This window comes from Aotus nancymaae, unplaced genomic scaffold (genome assembly GCF_030222135.1).
Source record: "Aotus nancymaae isolate 86718 unplaced genomic scaffold, 86718_ANA_hifiasm-v0.15.2.pri h1tg000058l, whole genome shotgun sequence".
Classification (NCBI taxonomy): domain Eukaryota; kingdom Metazoa; phylum Chordata; class Mammalia; order Primates; family Aotidae; genus Aotus; species Aotus nancymaae.
Genome location: NW_026988472.1, coordinates 47,100,812 through 47,115,330, shown reverse-complemented (window position 1 = coordinate 47,115,330; position 14,519 = coordinate 47,100,812). Strand labels below are relative to the sequence as shown.

The 14,519-nt window shown below is 42.4% G+C and overlaps 1 pseudogene; it reads right to left on the bottom strand.

Annotated features, from left to right (window-relative positions):
- Positions 1 to 517: 517 nt before the first annotated feature.
- LOC105705591 (LIM domain kinase 2-like) lies at positions 518 to 14,002 on the bottom strand (annotated as a pseudogene).
- Between the last annotated feature and the right edge of the window lie 517 nt (positions 14,003 to 14,519).

Sequence of the window (14,519 nt, the reverse complement as noted above, 5' to 3'; positions counted from 1 at the left end):
CTTGGCTGGCTGGAGTCACCCTCTGGCAGGTGAACAGAAGCCAGCCATTTCCCTGACTCCTGGCCAGTTGTGCCACACACCAAGACTCTTCAAAACCTACTTCCTCAACCTCTGCTCCAGGAAGGGCAAGACCTGGAGTGGAAGTGGGGTGCACCACTGTCTTTTCACACCCTTTGAGTGCCTTCTGGCCAGCAGTCTTTCCTTCCTCCACACTTCCACTTGAAGTCCTCCTGCACGCAGCTGGACACACCCAGCTGGACTACAGACTTCAGAGTTCACAGGCAGGTTTACCCTGGGATCCTGCCTAGGAGGTCCAGGTCACGCTGATTAGGGTAAGAAATTACACTAATCAGTGTGACCTGGGAGCTCCTGGGTGGATCTGAATAACAAATTTCCTCCTGGCCCAAAGGCCAGGCTTTTTTTCTTCTTCTTCACAGCTTTCAGGTGAGTGCTGGATTTGCAGACAGTAACCAGGCCCCCAAATCTGTAGAGATACATTTCCCTGGTGCTGCATCCACTAGTCTCCTGGGGAGATAGAAGAGATGGCTTGTTCTGCTTCTAAACAAGCTGCCAATCCACAGGAAGCCCAAACAGCACTGCTCACAGCAGGGATGGGGTACAGAGGAGCAATGCTGGCTGTGGACCACCACCCTGCAGGGGGCTGGGTCAGGGCTAGGGTGCGTGAGTCTCGGGTCAGGCCGTACTGCATACTCACAGTGTAGTCCAACTCCTCCAGCCCTGCAGGAGGGATGCCCAGCTTCCCCAGGTACAGGGACAGGGCCTTAAAGGAGTCCTCCAGTTTCGAGAATGTTAGTCTGCTCTCGGGCTCCAGTCTGCAGCAGATGACGGCCAGGGGGAAGAAGGTTGAGGGCAGTCTGTGGGGACAGACTTCTCTTAGAAAAGCATCACATTGAGGCCAAAGTCCAGTGTTTGAGGAAGGAAATCGGGATCTGCATACACTTGCCCAGCGATCTCACAGAGAATGATCCCAAAAGAGAAGACATCCACATTTCATCGTAGCTCTTTCCATTCGGCATCTCAGGGGTCATCAGTAGACGTTTCCCACCACCATGTAGCACTTCTTGATGTTGTTCTTGTGCAAGGTGCAGTTCTTGGTGGTGGCCATTCTGGAGAAGATGCCTTTGGCAAAGCTGACTTCCTGCTGCCAGGGAAATGGGTCCACACTTTGCAGAAAGTCCTTCAGCATGCCCCCCTCAATGTTCCCTCAGCAAGTTCAACTTCTTGTCCTTGTACAGCGCACCAATGAACTTGAGCACACTGGGGTTGGGGTGGTCCAGGCAGGCTACACATCACTTTCACCTCAGTCAGAAAAGTCTTCTGGGTCTCCTCATCACATCAAATTAACTCCTTCATGACCATCACTTTGCCTGTGGCTTTGTGTGTCACCTTGATAGCCTGCCCAAAGAAGCCCTTCCCCAAGACCTCCCCGTGGAACGGGTCACAGGAACAGAATATCTGCTGTGAATAAGTGCTGGAACAGCAAAGGGATCCCAGTGGCTGGCATCAGGGCTGAGCAGCAGGGGCTCCTTTGGGGAGCTAGGGCTAGGGGACTTGGAGTTGCTGTTACTGAGTCTCAGGGAGCATCTTCTCAGCGTCCCCTCCAGATTCTCCTTGGTGTCTAGCATGCTGAGGTCATGAGAGTGTCCGGCATTCTGTGTGTGGGAAGAGAGCCAGGCATCCAGCCTCAGCCTGGGCTGGGCACCAGGAGAAGGGGTCATGTTCAATCAACAGCTCATCTGGCTAATCGCATCCTTCACCTCCTCTACTTGGAGTGTGTAGATGGGGTTGCATTGATCTCCAGGATGCGACCCCTTGGGTGGATGGCTTTGCGGCTGTTTGGACTGATGTGCATCTGGTTGACCACTTTACTTGCACAGTGGTTACATAGTTGGAACAGGCATTTTACACAGACATGGAGAAGCTCTGCCTTCCCTCTGTGGTGGCCAGCATGGAAATGAGCATGACAGAGTAGGGCAGCTGATCCTGAACAGACTCTGTGGAGAGTCTCTCAAATATGGGTGCCAGCACCACCTCATTGTGGCACTTTCTACAGTGTAGGGTGACATGTTGCACCAGGGCATATGCAACCCCATCCTCAATGGTCACTTTATAGCTCATACAGGTAAAGCATTCTGGGAGGTACTTGAACTCCCTATTAGCAGCAGCAAATCTGCATGGGTCTGTAGCAACCTCAATTCTTGTCTCCTCAGAAGAAATAATTTGACCGAGGGGCATAAGACAGAGTGAGAGACCAAGGCAAGTTTCAGAGCACGAATGAAAGTTTATTAAAAAGCTTTAGAGCAGGAATGAAAGGAAGTAAAGCACATTTGGAAGAGGGTCAAGCAGCAGACTTCAGAGATCGAGTGTGCAATTTGACCTTTGACTTGGGGTTTTACAATGGCACAGTTCAGGGGTCTTGTGTCTCTTCTCTGATTCTTCCCTTGGGGTGGACTGTCCGCATGTGCAGTGGCCTGCTGGCACTTGGGAGGGGCTGCATGCGCAGTGTGTTTACTGAAGTTGTGCACGTGCTCACTTGAGGAGCTTTTCCCCTTACCAGTCAAGCATTCCTAGAGGAAGGTCGTAGACCAGTTAAATGCTACCATTTTGCCTCATACTGCACATCCTTGAGCCCACTCACCCAACTCCTGAGATCTTTCGGGAAGCTGCCGATCACCAGTTTCTATCTATTGCGAGACTGACCTTTCCCTGGAGTTGGCTGCAACCAATTGCTATTTTAGAGAGACAGTTTAACAACCTCCTGACCATCTCCTGATGGTTGTCTGACATTCCTGGTGGGGAGGAGCCCTCTCCTGCCCTGCTCATGTCTGATTAACTCTACTGTAACATCTCTAGCCACTAAAATGGGCCGTGTCATCAGCAGGGAGCACCCATGACAGAACTCCCCAAATGTCTCCCAGTAGTCCTGTGGCAGTAAAGCTTCCCATCCTTCTCATAGTACCTCTTAGTGAGGGAATCCTGGCATTCTGAACACCAGAAGCAACAGCTGTGCCAGGCTTCACTGATAGTCCTGTACCATCACTGGCTTGGAGCAATGTGATCCCCACAGCCCTGACACCTCCAGACATCTTCACCCTGGTCCTGGCACTACCACTAGCTGAATAATCCAGGACAACGTCATTCTTTTCCCTGAACCTCAGTTTCTTCATACGTAAAATGAGGAGATTGTACATTATCTCAAAAGTCTCACCTGGCTCTAGCACCCTCCATGCAGACATGGTCCCAGGAGCGTAGAAATGGGGAGGAGGAAGCAGGGCCACAGCAGCCCCACTCAGCTCCCACCTCTGCCTAGGCAGGGGACAAGCTTAGCCCCAGGCACAAATGGGTGGATTTTTAAATCTATGATTAACCTAGGATTCCTTTGAGTAAGACTTCAAAAAACAAAGTTAATATCAGAAAAGGCTTTTGATTGTTTTCCTAATAAATGTGAAAGGAAAACATTAGCTCATTTTGCATGGTTTGAGCTTTAATCTGATATTTAATTATGTTTCTGCTTTGCTACAATCAATAAAAGTATGTTGCTTTTGTTTTTGAAATCCTGACAGCAACTCAGGATAAATGAATGAAATTGCAAAAAATTAATTTGCTATCACAAAAGGCTTTAGTTATTTTACTATGAAATGTAAAATCACAGAATAGCCACATTATATGATTTGAGCTTCAATGAACTTTAATAAGAAACATATCCTTGTTTAAAATATTGGAACATAATTGCTCTATGTACATTGATTTTTTTCTTTTCTCTAACTGCTATGCATTTTGATTCAAAATTAGTTTTTATAGGATTTCTTTATAAATTATTATTTTGGAGCCTATAAGTAACAAATTTCTTTTCTCTGATCATTTCATAAGCCAAAATATTTCAAACCAGCTGTACATGTGAGTTGTGTGTGTATTCTTTATCCATGGACATTTCAAAATTCTATTTAATTGTATCTTCATATTTTGGAAATCAGATGATGCAGGGGACTGAATCAATAGGTTGTCTTACTTCCACTAGCGGAATACCATGCAACTGCAAATCCAAGGACTAGAAAGTTCTCTAAGTTCCAGTGTGGAAAGATGTCCAGGTCATATTGTTGAGTGAAAAATGCAAGGCACTGAACAGTGTGTGTATATCTATATATATAGAACAATACCTTTTGTAAAGAAAAGGTGGAAAATGAGAATAAATATTCATAGGAGTAAAACTTGTTAAGGAATTATGTTTCATGTATTTTGCCTTTTGGACCAAGTAACTCAAAGAACTATTCAAAAATAACAATGAAATCTACTAAAAATCAAATGAAACAAATTTTTGATCTGGTTAATAGAACATAAAATGTTAATTAAAACATTAGCTAAAATTATGATTCAAATTCAAATTCGGGAATTGTTATTATGCTCACAAAGTTGTGCAACCATCACACAAATGCCAGAACGTTTTCATCACCTCCGAAAGAAGACTTGTGCTCATTAGCAATCACTCTCCATTCCCGTTTTCTCCAATCCACTATTATTATTATTATTATTATTATTATTATTATTGAGACAGAGTCTCGCTCTGTCGCCCAGGCTGGAGTGCAGTGGTGCGATCTCAGTTCACTGCAATCTTCCCCTCCCAGGCTCCAGCGATTTTCCTGCCTCAGCCTCCCAAGTAGCTGGGACTACAGGTGCGTGCCACCACACTCAGCTGATTTTTGTATTTTTTAGAGATGGGGGTTTTACCATATTTGCCCGTCCGGTCTCAAACTCCTGACTTCGTGATCCGCCTACCTCAGCCTCCCAAAGTGCTGAGATTACAGGCATGAGCCACTGCACCCAGTCTAATTGTTTTTGAAAAACAAATTACAAATCACTCAAGCTACAACATAAATTCCAAGCAAAACTCAAAACTGGTTTCTAAACAGCCCTCGTTATAGTAGCACCTGTGACCAATATCCACAACATGATTTCTAGCAGATCAATGTCTACTGTTTATTTCACTGTCTACTTATTATTATTACTATTCTGAGGACAATTTGGGACCCAGAGAAGCACAATGCTGACATTCCCACTGTGTTGCCAACCTTCTCACACCCATTCAGTCGTCACCACTAGGTATTCGTCTTATCTTCTACTGAAGGGAACCTTGGCAATTTGCACACTCATTATAATAAACACCTAACAACTCTGTTGTCTATTCAATTTTTGGTTTTTACATTTTGATTAGAGTATCAAAGTGAATTTTCAAAAAAAAAAATTTGGAAGAGAAGGGAAAGAAAAGAAAAAGAAGGTTTCCTCTTCCTGACATGTCAATATTTTAATGTGTCATGAATTATCCTTATCTACTACAAAAATCCAAATGCTACAAATAAAACCAAAGTTAGAACAATTTATCTGTAGAATGAAGGTGTGAGACTAGCATACAAGAAGGTTAGCTTAATTAATGAAATAATTCAGCGAATATTTGAGTGCCTATTATGTGCAAAGCATGGTGGAAAGTGATGGGAAGAGGGCCATTAGAGGAAAGAGAGAAGGTAAAACTGTCCCCACCCACTATTCTTATATTTATCATTTTGTCAAGGATCTTCCATTCAGCTGTTATTCCTATTTCTTCCAGCTTCCATTTTCAACAGATTTTTTTTCTTGTATTGCTATGCTGGTCCACTTGAATCTCCTTTTCTCTGCCTCCACAGCCATCACTTTGACTCATGGCTTTACCTTCTCCCACCTGGATAAAGAAATGTCTCCTCCCTTGGATCTCTCAAATTCTCCTCTCCTCCAATCTGTCCTCCTTAATGCTACAGAGGCATTTTTCTAAAACACAGATCTGTTCATGTCAATTCCCTCATTAAAATCATCCAGTAGCTTCCCTTTGGCTGCAGAATAAATTCTGCTCCTAGCATAGCATGTAAGGTCTCCAGACCTAGCCATAGGCCACATTTCTAGCATAAACAATCACATATACCTCCTCCTTCCAGGGCAGCCAATCCAACTTATTCCCCACAGACAGGCCAGACATTTCCCCACATTCAACCATCCAACCTCTTGTTCATGCTGTTCCTTATCTCAACAGTCCCTCCCTACCTCCACTGACTAGACCCCTTCCCCAAAATTCAGTTCAAATGGTATCTTTGATGCCTTTATTAGTTAAAATGCACTACCACTGCAGGTATGATGAGTTGTTCATTCATTTGTGCTTATTATCATCATGCAGTTATTAAGTGCTATGGTTTGAATGTGTCCTCTCCAATATTCAGGTGCCGTCAATGTGATAGAATCAAGAGGTAGGGTATTTAAGAGATGATTAGGCTATGAGGGCTCCTTCCTCATTAATGGGATTAAGGCCTTTATAAAAGAGGCTTCATGCAGGGTTTGGCTAGCTTGCCCCTTTACCTTCTGCCACGTGAGGATATAACAATAAGGCCCTCACCAGATTAGATGCTAGCACCTTGATCTTGGACTTCTCAGCCCCTATAAGAGTGAGGGAATAAATTTCTGATGTTTTAAAATTACCCTGTTTCAGGTATTTTGTTGTAGCAGCATAAAATGGACTAAGCCAATGAATTATAGCTCAATCTTTTCCATGCATGCTATGAAGTCTTTGAGGGCAGGAACCCTGTCTACAAGAAATTGGGTTAAGGAAAGAAAACTGTCAAGGGCGGTGTAGGCGTGACTGCAGGGGTGAACTTTTCAGCTTTCCCAGAAGACTCTGGAGCAGGGGACAGCTGTCCAGATGAATTTTCTGGAGCACTCCCTGGTTCCTGCATCATGTCTTTCTATCAAACCCTTTCCTTCTACACCTTCCTCATTTAGTTTACTCAATTCCATGTGAATTTTTCTTTGTCCATTTTTCTTTGTATCTTTTATGAGCCAGCCAGACGTTAGGCTCCATCTACCCTCCAATCACTCCAGCAAACCTTAAAGCTAACAGAAGGTTTTAAGTAACTATCACAGCTTTGAAGAGGATTCAGTGTTGGAAGTATCTTCAAGGTCATCTAGTCAGTTGGCTTATTTTTATATATTTTATATATGAGGAAACCAAAGCACAGAGTGTGGGTTCTACTTATAGAGTCTCCATAATATTTACAATACAGTACCATTGGTCCTGTTTTAGAAAGACTCAAGATTCAAACAGGTTTTCTCAAGTACCTCCTTCCAAAGTCCTGTTGTTCAGGGGTAGAGTTGGGCTATCCCCTGAACGTAGTAAGTTTTTATTTTCTGTCTGGTTGCTCTTGATAATAAGAAGAGTAGTGGTGCATCAGTGATGTAAGAGAATAATTAGGGCTACTAACCCTTTATGAACCTAAAAGAGTGCTTGGTAAGTCCAAAAGGGAACTAGAAAAACTCACCAAAACCCTGAATGACCAAGGAAGACTATCCAGAGACTTTCAGTGGTGAAACAGAGTGCAAGTCTCAGTATGGGCTATTACTTTCAGTCAGCCTGAAGATGGCAGGTATCAAACAGCAGACTGTAAGTAACAATACTGGTGTCTGTGTTTGTTGTCTCTTGATTTTCTGACAGTTTTGTTATGTAATAAACTAAGTTAAACAATTGAAAGTTATCTTCATATTTCAGATAAGAATAAACAACTATACTGTGGTAAACTTTTGTACAAGGTTTAAATTTTCAATCAGGGTCCAATCAGGAAAGTGAAAATCAAATCGAGTTTGTGAACAGAAGAAATTTAATCTAAGAAATTGGTTGGACAGGTATGGAGTACTGAAGGGACATAAAGGGCCGCTGAGCTAAGTTAGAAGGTATCGAGTATTTATTCCCTCTAGGGCTGAGGGAACAAAGGGAAGAGTTTGGGGTTATCAGAGCTTAGGAGATCGGAGGAGAGGCCACATAGGAATAGGCTCCAGACTTCTGAAGGGGAAACACTGCTTGGCTAATGCTAGTGTCTCTGAGGACGTACTATGAGACTGGTTGTAGAGAAGTGAAAAACAAATCCTGGAAACTTTAGCCAACTGCCATTGCCAGGCATAGAGGCATCCCTGGGATGACACTGACAGGAAAAAGCAGGCAGTAAAGAGCAGGCCCCTTCTCCTTCCTCCAGCCTCAAACTCTCCCTGCATCCCTGCTTTTGGTTAAACCTACCAGGGAGCCAACTGGCAAAAGACTCTCAGCTCCAACATCCAAGAGGAGTGTGGAAGACTGGGATTGAGCTGAGATACAATAGCTTACTGATGGGCATACTTCCTAATTTAATAATCATCTATTTAAGTCCGTGCTTCAGTATAAGAAAAATCCCCACATAGAACAAGTGTATGTGAATTTAAATAATAAAAACCTGTCCACTTTTACAATAAGAAGTTACATAGTTTATGTCTGACTGTCCTAGATTCGTGATTTCAGGGCTTCTATCAATTTATTCTCAGTAACAGATGGCTTAAAAATCCTAAATCCAGCCCACTGCAGTGGCTCACACTTGTAATCCCAGCACTTTGGAAGGACTAGGCAGGTGGATTACTTGAGGATAGAAGATGGGGAACAGCCTGGCCGACATGGTGAAACCCAATCACTACTGAAAATAAAAAAATCAGCCAGGCATGGTGGCGGGTGCCTGTAATCCCAGCTACTCAGGAGGCTGAGGCAGGAGAATTGCTTGAACCCAGGAGGCAGAGGTTGCAGTGAGCCAAGATTGTGCCACTGCACTCCAGCCTGGGCAACAGAGGGAGATTCTGTCAAAGGAAAGAAAGAAAGAAAGAAAGAAAGAAAGAAAGAAAGAAAGAAAGAAAGAAAGAAAGAAAGAAAGAAAGAAAGAAAGAAAGAAAGAAAGAAAGAAAGAAAGAAAGAAAGGAAGGAAGGAAGGAAGGAAGGAAGGAAGGAAGGAGAAAGGAAGGAGAAAGGAAGGAGAAAGAGAGAGAAAGGAAGGAAAGAAAAAGAAAGAAAGAGAGAAAGGAAGGAAGGAAGGAAAAAAGAAAGAGAGAGAGAAAGGAAGGAAGGAGAAAGGAAGGAGAAAGAGAGAGAAAGGAAGGAAGGAAAAAGAAAGAAAGGAAGGAAGGAAGGAAAAAAGAAAGAGAGAGAGAAAGGAAGGAAGGAAGGAGAAAGGAAGGAGAAAGAGAGAGAAAGGAAGGAAGGAAAAAGAAAAGAAAGAAAGGAAGGCGAGAGAAAGAAAGAGAGAAAGGAAGGAAAGAAGAAAGAAAGAAAGGAAGGAAGGAAAAAAGAAAGAGAGAGAGAAAGGAAGGAAGGAAGGAAAAAAGAGAGAAGGGAAGGAAAAAGAAAGAAAGAGAAAGAAAGAAAGATTGATTCTAAATCCAGTTTGGGATGAGATCTGTATTGACTGAATACATGCTTTAAAGTTAGCGTTCCTGGACTCTACCCAAGAGATGCGAGTAGCACTCCCATCCCCCCAGTTGTGACAACTAAAAAATATCTGCAGACATTGACAAATGTAACCTGGAGGGCAAAAGTAACCCTGGTTGAGAACCACTGGCTACCAGCACTTGAGCACAAATGTTGATTCAATGATTTTTTAAATAATGATAAAGAATAATGAGAAATGAGTCTCTTATTCTTAGCATCCCTAGCTGGAATGGCCTCTCTGCTAACTCAATGTAAAATTTCTAACTAGTTTTCACAATTCTGTTGGCTTCATTTCAGAAAAGAAGATTTTTTATCTTTGGGGAGACCACTTCTATATTTGGACTGGAGTCTTTTAATCTGCTCTTGCAGCTGAACAGAAAGGATTCCTGAATCTGAGTGTGCCGTGCTGCATTCCCGACATCAAAGCTCAAACTACTGAGTTTTTTTTTTTTTTTTTTTTTTTTAATGTTCCATACTATTTATCTTAAGCTTTTGTGGTCAAAAGCCAGAGTTCTAAGAAGTCTGAATTGTAAAAGCCCTCAAATTGCAATTTAGAAAATGGTAGGTGAAAGAAAACTTCTCTTAACAGTCAGTTTTACATTCATTAGTAAAGGAACTATTAAGCACAAGTACTAAATAGGTAAGATATTTTTCTCACTTTTTCCCTCTATTTAGCCTACGAATATTTGAAATAGTTGTATCTAATGTTTGAAATGTTTATTTCCCCCCTTTTTCATATGCTTTCAAGAGAAAACCCAACAAAAATAAATATAGCATAATGAAAATGAACACTTTCAAAGCACATTTGGTTAGGTAAACTAATTAGTCATGTTTCGCTTACATTTGCTGAAATATGAAAAGAGAGTCATTTATTCCACCAGAGCTATTCCATACAATTCATGAGTACAGCCAATATGAACAGTCATAAATAGTTCAATCAAGAGCATATCTTTTATCACTGTTGTCAAAATAGTTTCTGTCCAAGGAGATTTGGTCTCTCTCCCCCAGTTCCCTTATCTACCTCCCTTGTAGTGCATAATATATGCTCAATGTGGAAAATTTACACAATAATTGAAATAGTAAAGAAGAAACAAATCTCAATACCTAGAGACAATATTTCAGTGTATTTCATTACAGCATATTTTCTCTCCAATATTTTTATCAATGTATTCATTCATCAAAAAAGCATAGCTGTGAATTGGGATCATAAGTGTAAAAGTTTTGTAGCTGAATTTTCTTTTCTTTTCTTTTCTTTTTTTTTTTTTTGAGCCAGGGTCTCACTGTCGCCCAGGCTGGAGTGCAATGGTGCAATCTCTGCTCACTGCAACCTCTGCCTCCTGGGTTCAAGCGATTCTCCTGCCTCACCCTCCCGAGTAGCTGGGACCACAGGCACGCGCCACCATGCCTGGCTAATTTTTGTATTTTTAGTAGAGATGGGGTTTTACCATGCTGGCCAGGCTGGTCTCAAACTCCTGACCTCAAGTGATCTACCTGCCTCGGACTCCCAAAGTGCTGGGATTACAGGTGGGAGCCACTGTGCCCAGCTGAATTTTTTTATTGAACATTATGTTATGCATGTTTTTTTCACAGGGCTAAATATTCTTCAAAAAGATATATTATTCTCAACTCATTTATGTTTGAGTAATATTTTGCTTGACTCAGTGTTTTCATGGGAATTTTTCCTCTAAAAGTATTAGCATTCACAAAGTTGGGCTTCTTTGATGATTTGATTGAGCGTTTCTGTGATTTTCAATTAAATCTAAATTTACTCTAAAAAATGTCTAATTTTCTGTTTCCTAGATTCTCATCTTTATTTTCTGCATAACGAGCAAAGCTGAGGTCCAGGCATGGTGGCTCATGCCTGTAATCCCAGCACTTTGTGAAGCCAAGGTGGATGAATCACCTGAGGTCAGTAGTTCGAGACCAGTCTAGCCAACATAGTGAAACCCTGTCTCTACTAAAAATACAAAAATTAGCTGGGTATGATGGTGCATGCCTGTAATCCCAGCTACTTGGGAGGCTGAGGCAGGAAAATTGCTTGAACCTGGGAGGTGGAGGTTGCAGTGAGCTGAGATCTCACCACTGCACTCCAGCCTGGGTGAGAGAGTGAGAATCCATCTCAAAAAAAAAAAAATAGGAAATGATAAAGCACTCCTTGCTGTGTAAAGCAGTTATCACAGTGCTTGGGCACATAGATTTAAATGAAAGCTAGTCAATATCATTCTTAGGATTTTCACGATTATTCTGATTGAACTTTCTGCTTTAAGAATAAAGCAAACTTCATCAAAGGAATATGTAGACATAGTTAATTTTCATGTGTTACTCCCAGTCAGGGTTCCTCAACCTTTGCATGACTGAAATTTGGAGCTGGGCATTTCTTTATTGGGAGACTGACCCGTACATGGTAGAATGTTGATCAGTGTCGCTGGTCTCTACTCACTAGAGTCCAGTAGCAGCCCTCGACCCCCAAAACAGTTGTCACAATGAAACTTGTCTCCAGGCATTGTCAACTGATCCCCAGGGGGGCAGAATTGCTCCATGTGGAGAACTTCTGTAATAGGTAAATCTGTCAGAATCCACAGAATGTTCCTTTATAAAGACCTTCCGCCACCTCTGAGCCTTCTGCATGAATGTTTTGTTCTTAAATCTCCATATGGGATGGAGTTGCCTTTTCTCCTGAGAAGTCTCTTAAGTTTATTCCTATTATTCTTGAGATGCTAAAATGTGAATGGTGCCAGAATGAGTCACCAGAGATGTCTGAGCCAAAAGGATTTAACAAACAGACACACAAACAGATATTTGGCTAAAAAGTCTTTTAGCCAAATTGTGCATTTGGAAATTAAGATATTCTATTCTCATCCAAAAACTGGGTAGGGCTGCATGATATTGGAATGATAAATGAAAAAGTGACCCAAGGAGAACACACTCCCTCCTCTATCACCTTCAGCTTCTCCTTATTTGTGTAGTATAAAGACCATGGGTTATGCCATTATTAATAGCAATAGAAAATTAAGCAAAAAAATAGTTTTTGAAAAGGAAGTTACTAATATAATGGATATATCTGGAATATGTAAGGACTTTTTACTTTGTAGTAAATGTACTATATAGTATCTATCTATCCCTATAGCTTGTCAAAAGTTGGGATGATTTTTTTTCTTTGCTTTCCTTCATGATTAGCTTAAAATCATATTGGAATTTAAAGGAACATTTAGCAGAATATCAACTTCTGTGAGAAAATGATGAAAGAAAACCAATCAGGTCTTTTGAATGCAACAGTTAGGTTGCTGCGGGCTGCTATAACAAGTAAACTACTTAAACTTAATGGCTAAACTAAACAGGACAGAAGTTTAGTTCTCACTTCCATTAAAAAAAATTTGAATATTTTCAGTCACTGAGCAGGCAGTTTCCCTCCATGGAGTTCTGCTATCCCCTAAGGCCTCAAGTCCTCTGTCTCAGGGAAAAGAGAATAGGAAAGATACCGGTGTCTTTGAAGACTTCAGCTGAATTGACAAACCTCAATTCTATCTACACATTATTGGTGAGAACTAGTCACAAGGTTACAACTGGAAGCAAAGGCAGCTGGAAAGGGCAATGCTGGGTGGGGCAGGTGCCTCACCGTGACCACAGCACATGATGGAAGGGGCAGGCAATTGTCAGTGGACAGATGGCATCCTGCATCCTGCCATGATGCATGAACCTTTATAACTCAAAATAATTTGAAAAAAAAGAAACTTATCTATTGTTATGGATTGGATTTTGTCCCCCAACAAAATATGTTGAATTGCTAAGCTGCAGCACCTCAGAATGAGACCTTATTTGGAAACAGGGTGGTTGCAGATGTCACTAGTTAAGATGAAGTCTACTGGGGTAGGGAGGGCCCTTAATCCAATATGACTGATGTCCCTATTACAAAAAAAGGAAGGACACAGTGAGAAGATAGCCACCTGATGACAGAGGCAGAGATTGGAGTGATGCCCTACAAGCAAGGAACACCAAGGACTGCCAGCAACACCAGAGGCTCAAAGAGGCAAGGAAGGAGTCTCCCCTAGGGGCTTTGGAAGCAGCATGGCCCTGCTAACACCTTCATCTCAGAATTTTGGCCTCTAAAACTGTGAGACAATAAATACCTGTTGCTTTAAAGCCACCCAGTCTGCAGCATCTTGTTACAGCGGCCCTTAGAAACCAATGCAGCAATCCAATAGCAACATGGAGTCCAAAACCATCACACCAATGCTTCCCAGGCTCTGTGTCCTACCTACCTTTGACTCTTACATATCTCTACTTTATATTTGCCAAAGGAAGCCTGGCTGATGGTGGGCAAATGGGAGGGGCACTGGTGGGACAAATACAGCCCTTTGGTCATGACTCCATCAGTCTCATTCAAACTCCCTCAGAAAGACAGTTACTTCTCAGTGTATGTCTTTCTCCATCCTCTGTTCCTTGAACTTCTCAAAAATCGTCCTCTGGATTTAGCCTCTTGGAGTTCTAAGAGGGCCTTTGGAAAAGGAGGAGTTATTATAAGAGGAGATAAACACTATTGGGGCGGAAACGTTCTTCTGCCGAGGCCTTCAGGCTGCTTTCAGGACTCACTTCCCTCTTGTCTTCTGTGGCTCCGCTGACATCGCCCTCATGGACACCTCTGCTTTCTTCTGTTCGCTCCATGATTTCCCATGTCCTAACTGGCCAATGCATACCGTATTCTTCTGTTCAGTTTCCACTGGGAGCTAGTCTCATCAGCCTGGTGAGTTTCCACCATTGCATTAGGCAAAGCCTTTACCCCAGGCTACCTCAGGGGTCTCCCCAAGCTATGGAAACTCCGTGTTTTCCACTTTCACCACCCTACCCCAACCAGGTGGCCACCCCATGCTAAGAACAGGCTGTCACAGATTATTTTTCAAGGCACTGTGGATGGGGTGTGGCCCACTAGGAGGGAAAGTTACGCTTTTTAGGTTAGTATGTCTGACAAGTCCAACACAGATCCAACGTATGTTCTAGTAGTCTTTCCTCTATCTTAATTGCTTATTCTGATAGATGTCATTTTATCTTTTGAGGTGGCTTGGGTGTTCAACATGAGTAAAGACATAAAGGCCAGGCATGGTGGCTCACACCTGTAATCCCAAGGAGGATTTTGGTAGGCTGATACAGGAGGATTACCTGAGGTCAGCAGTTTGAGACCAGCCTGGTTAACATGGCAAAACACCGCCTATAC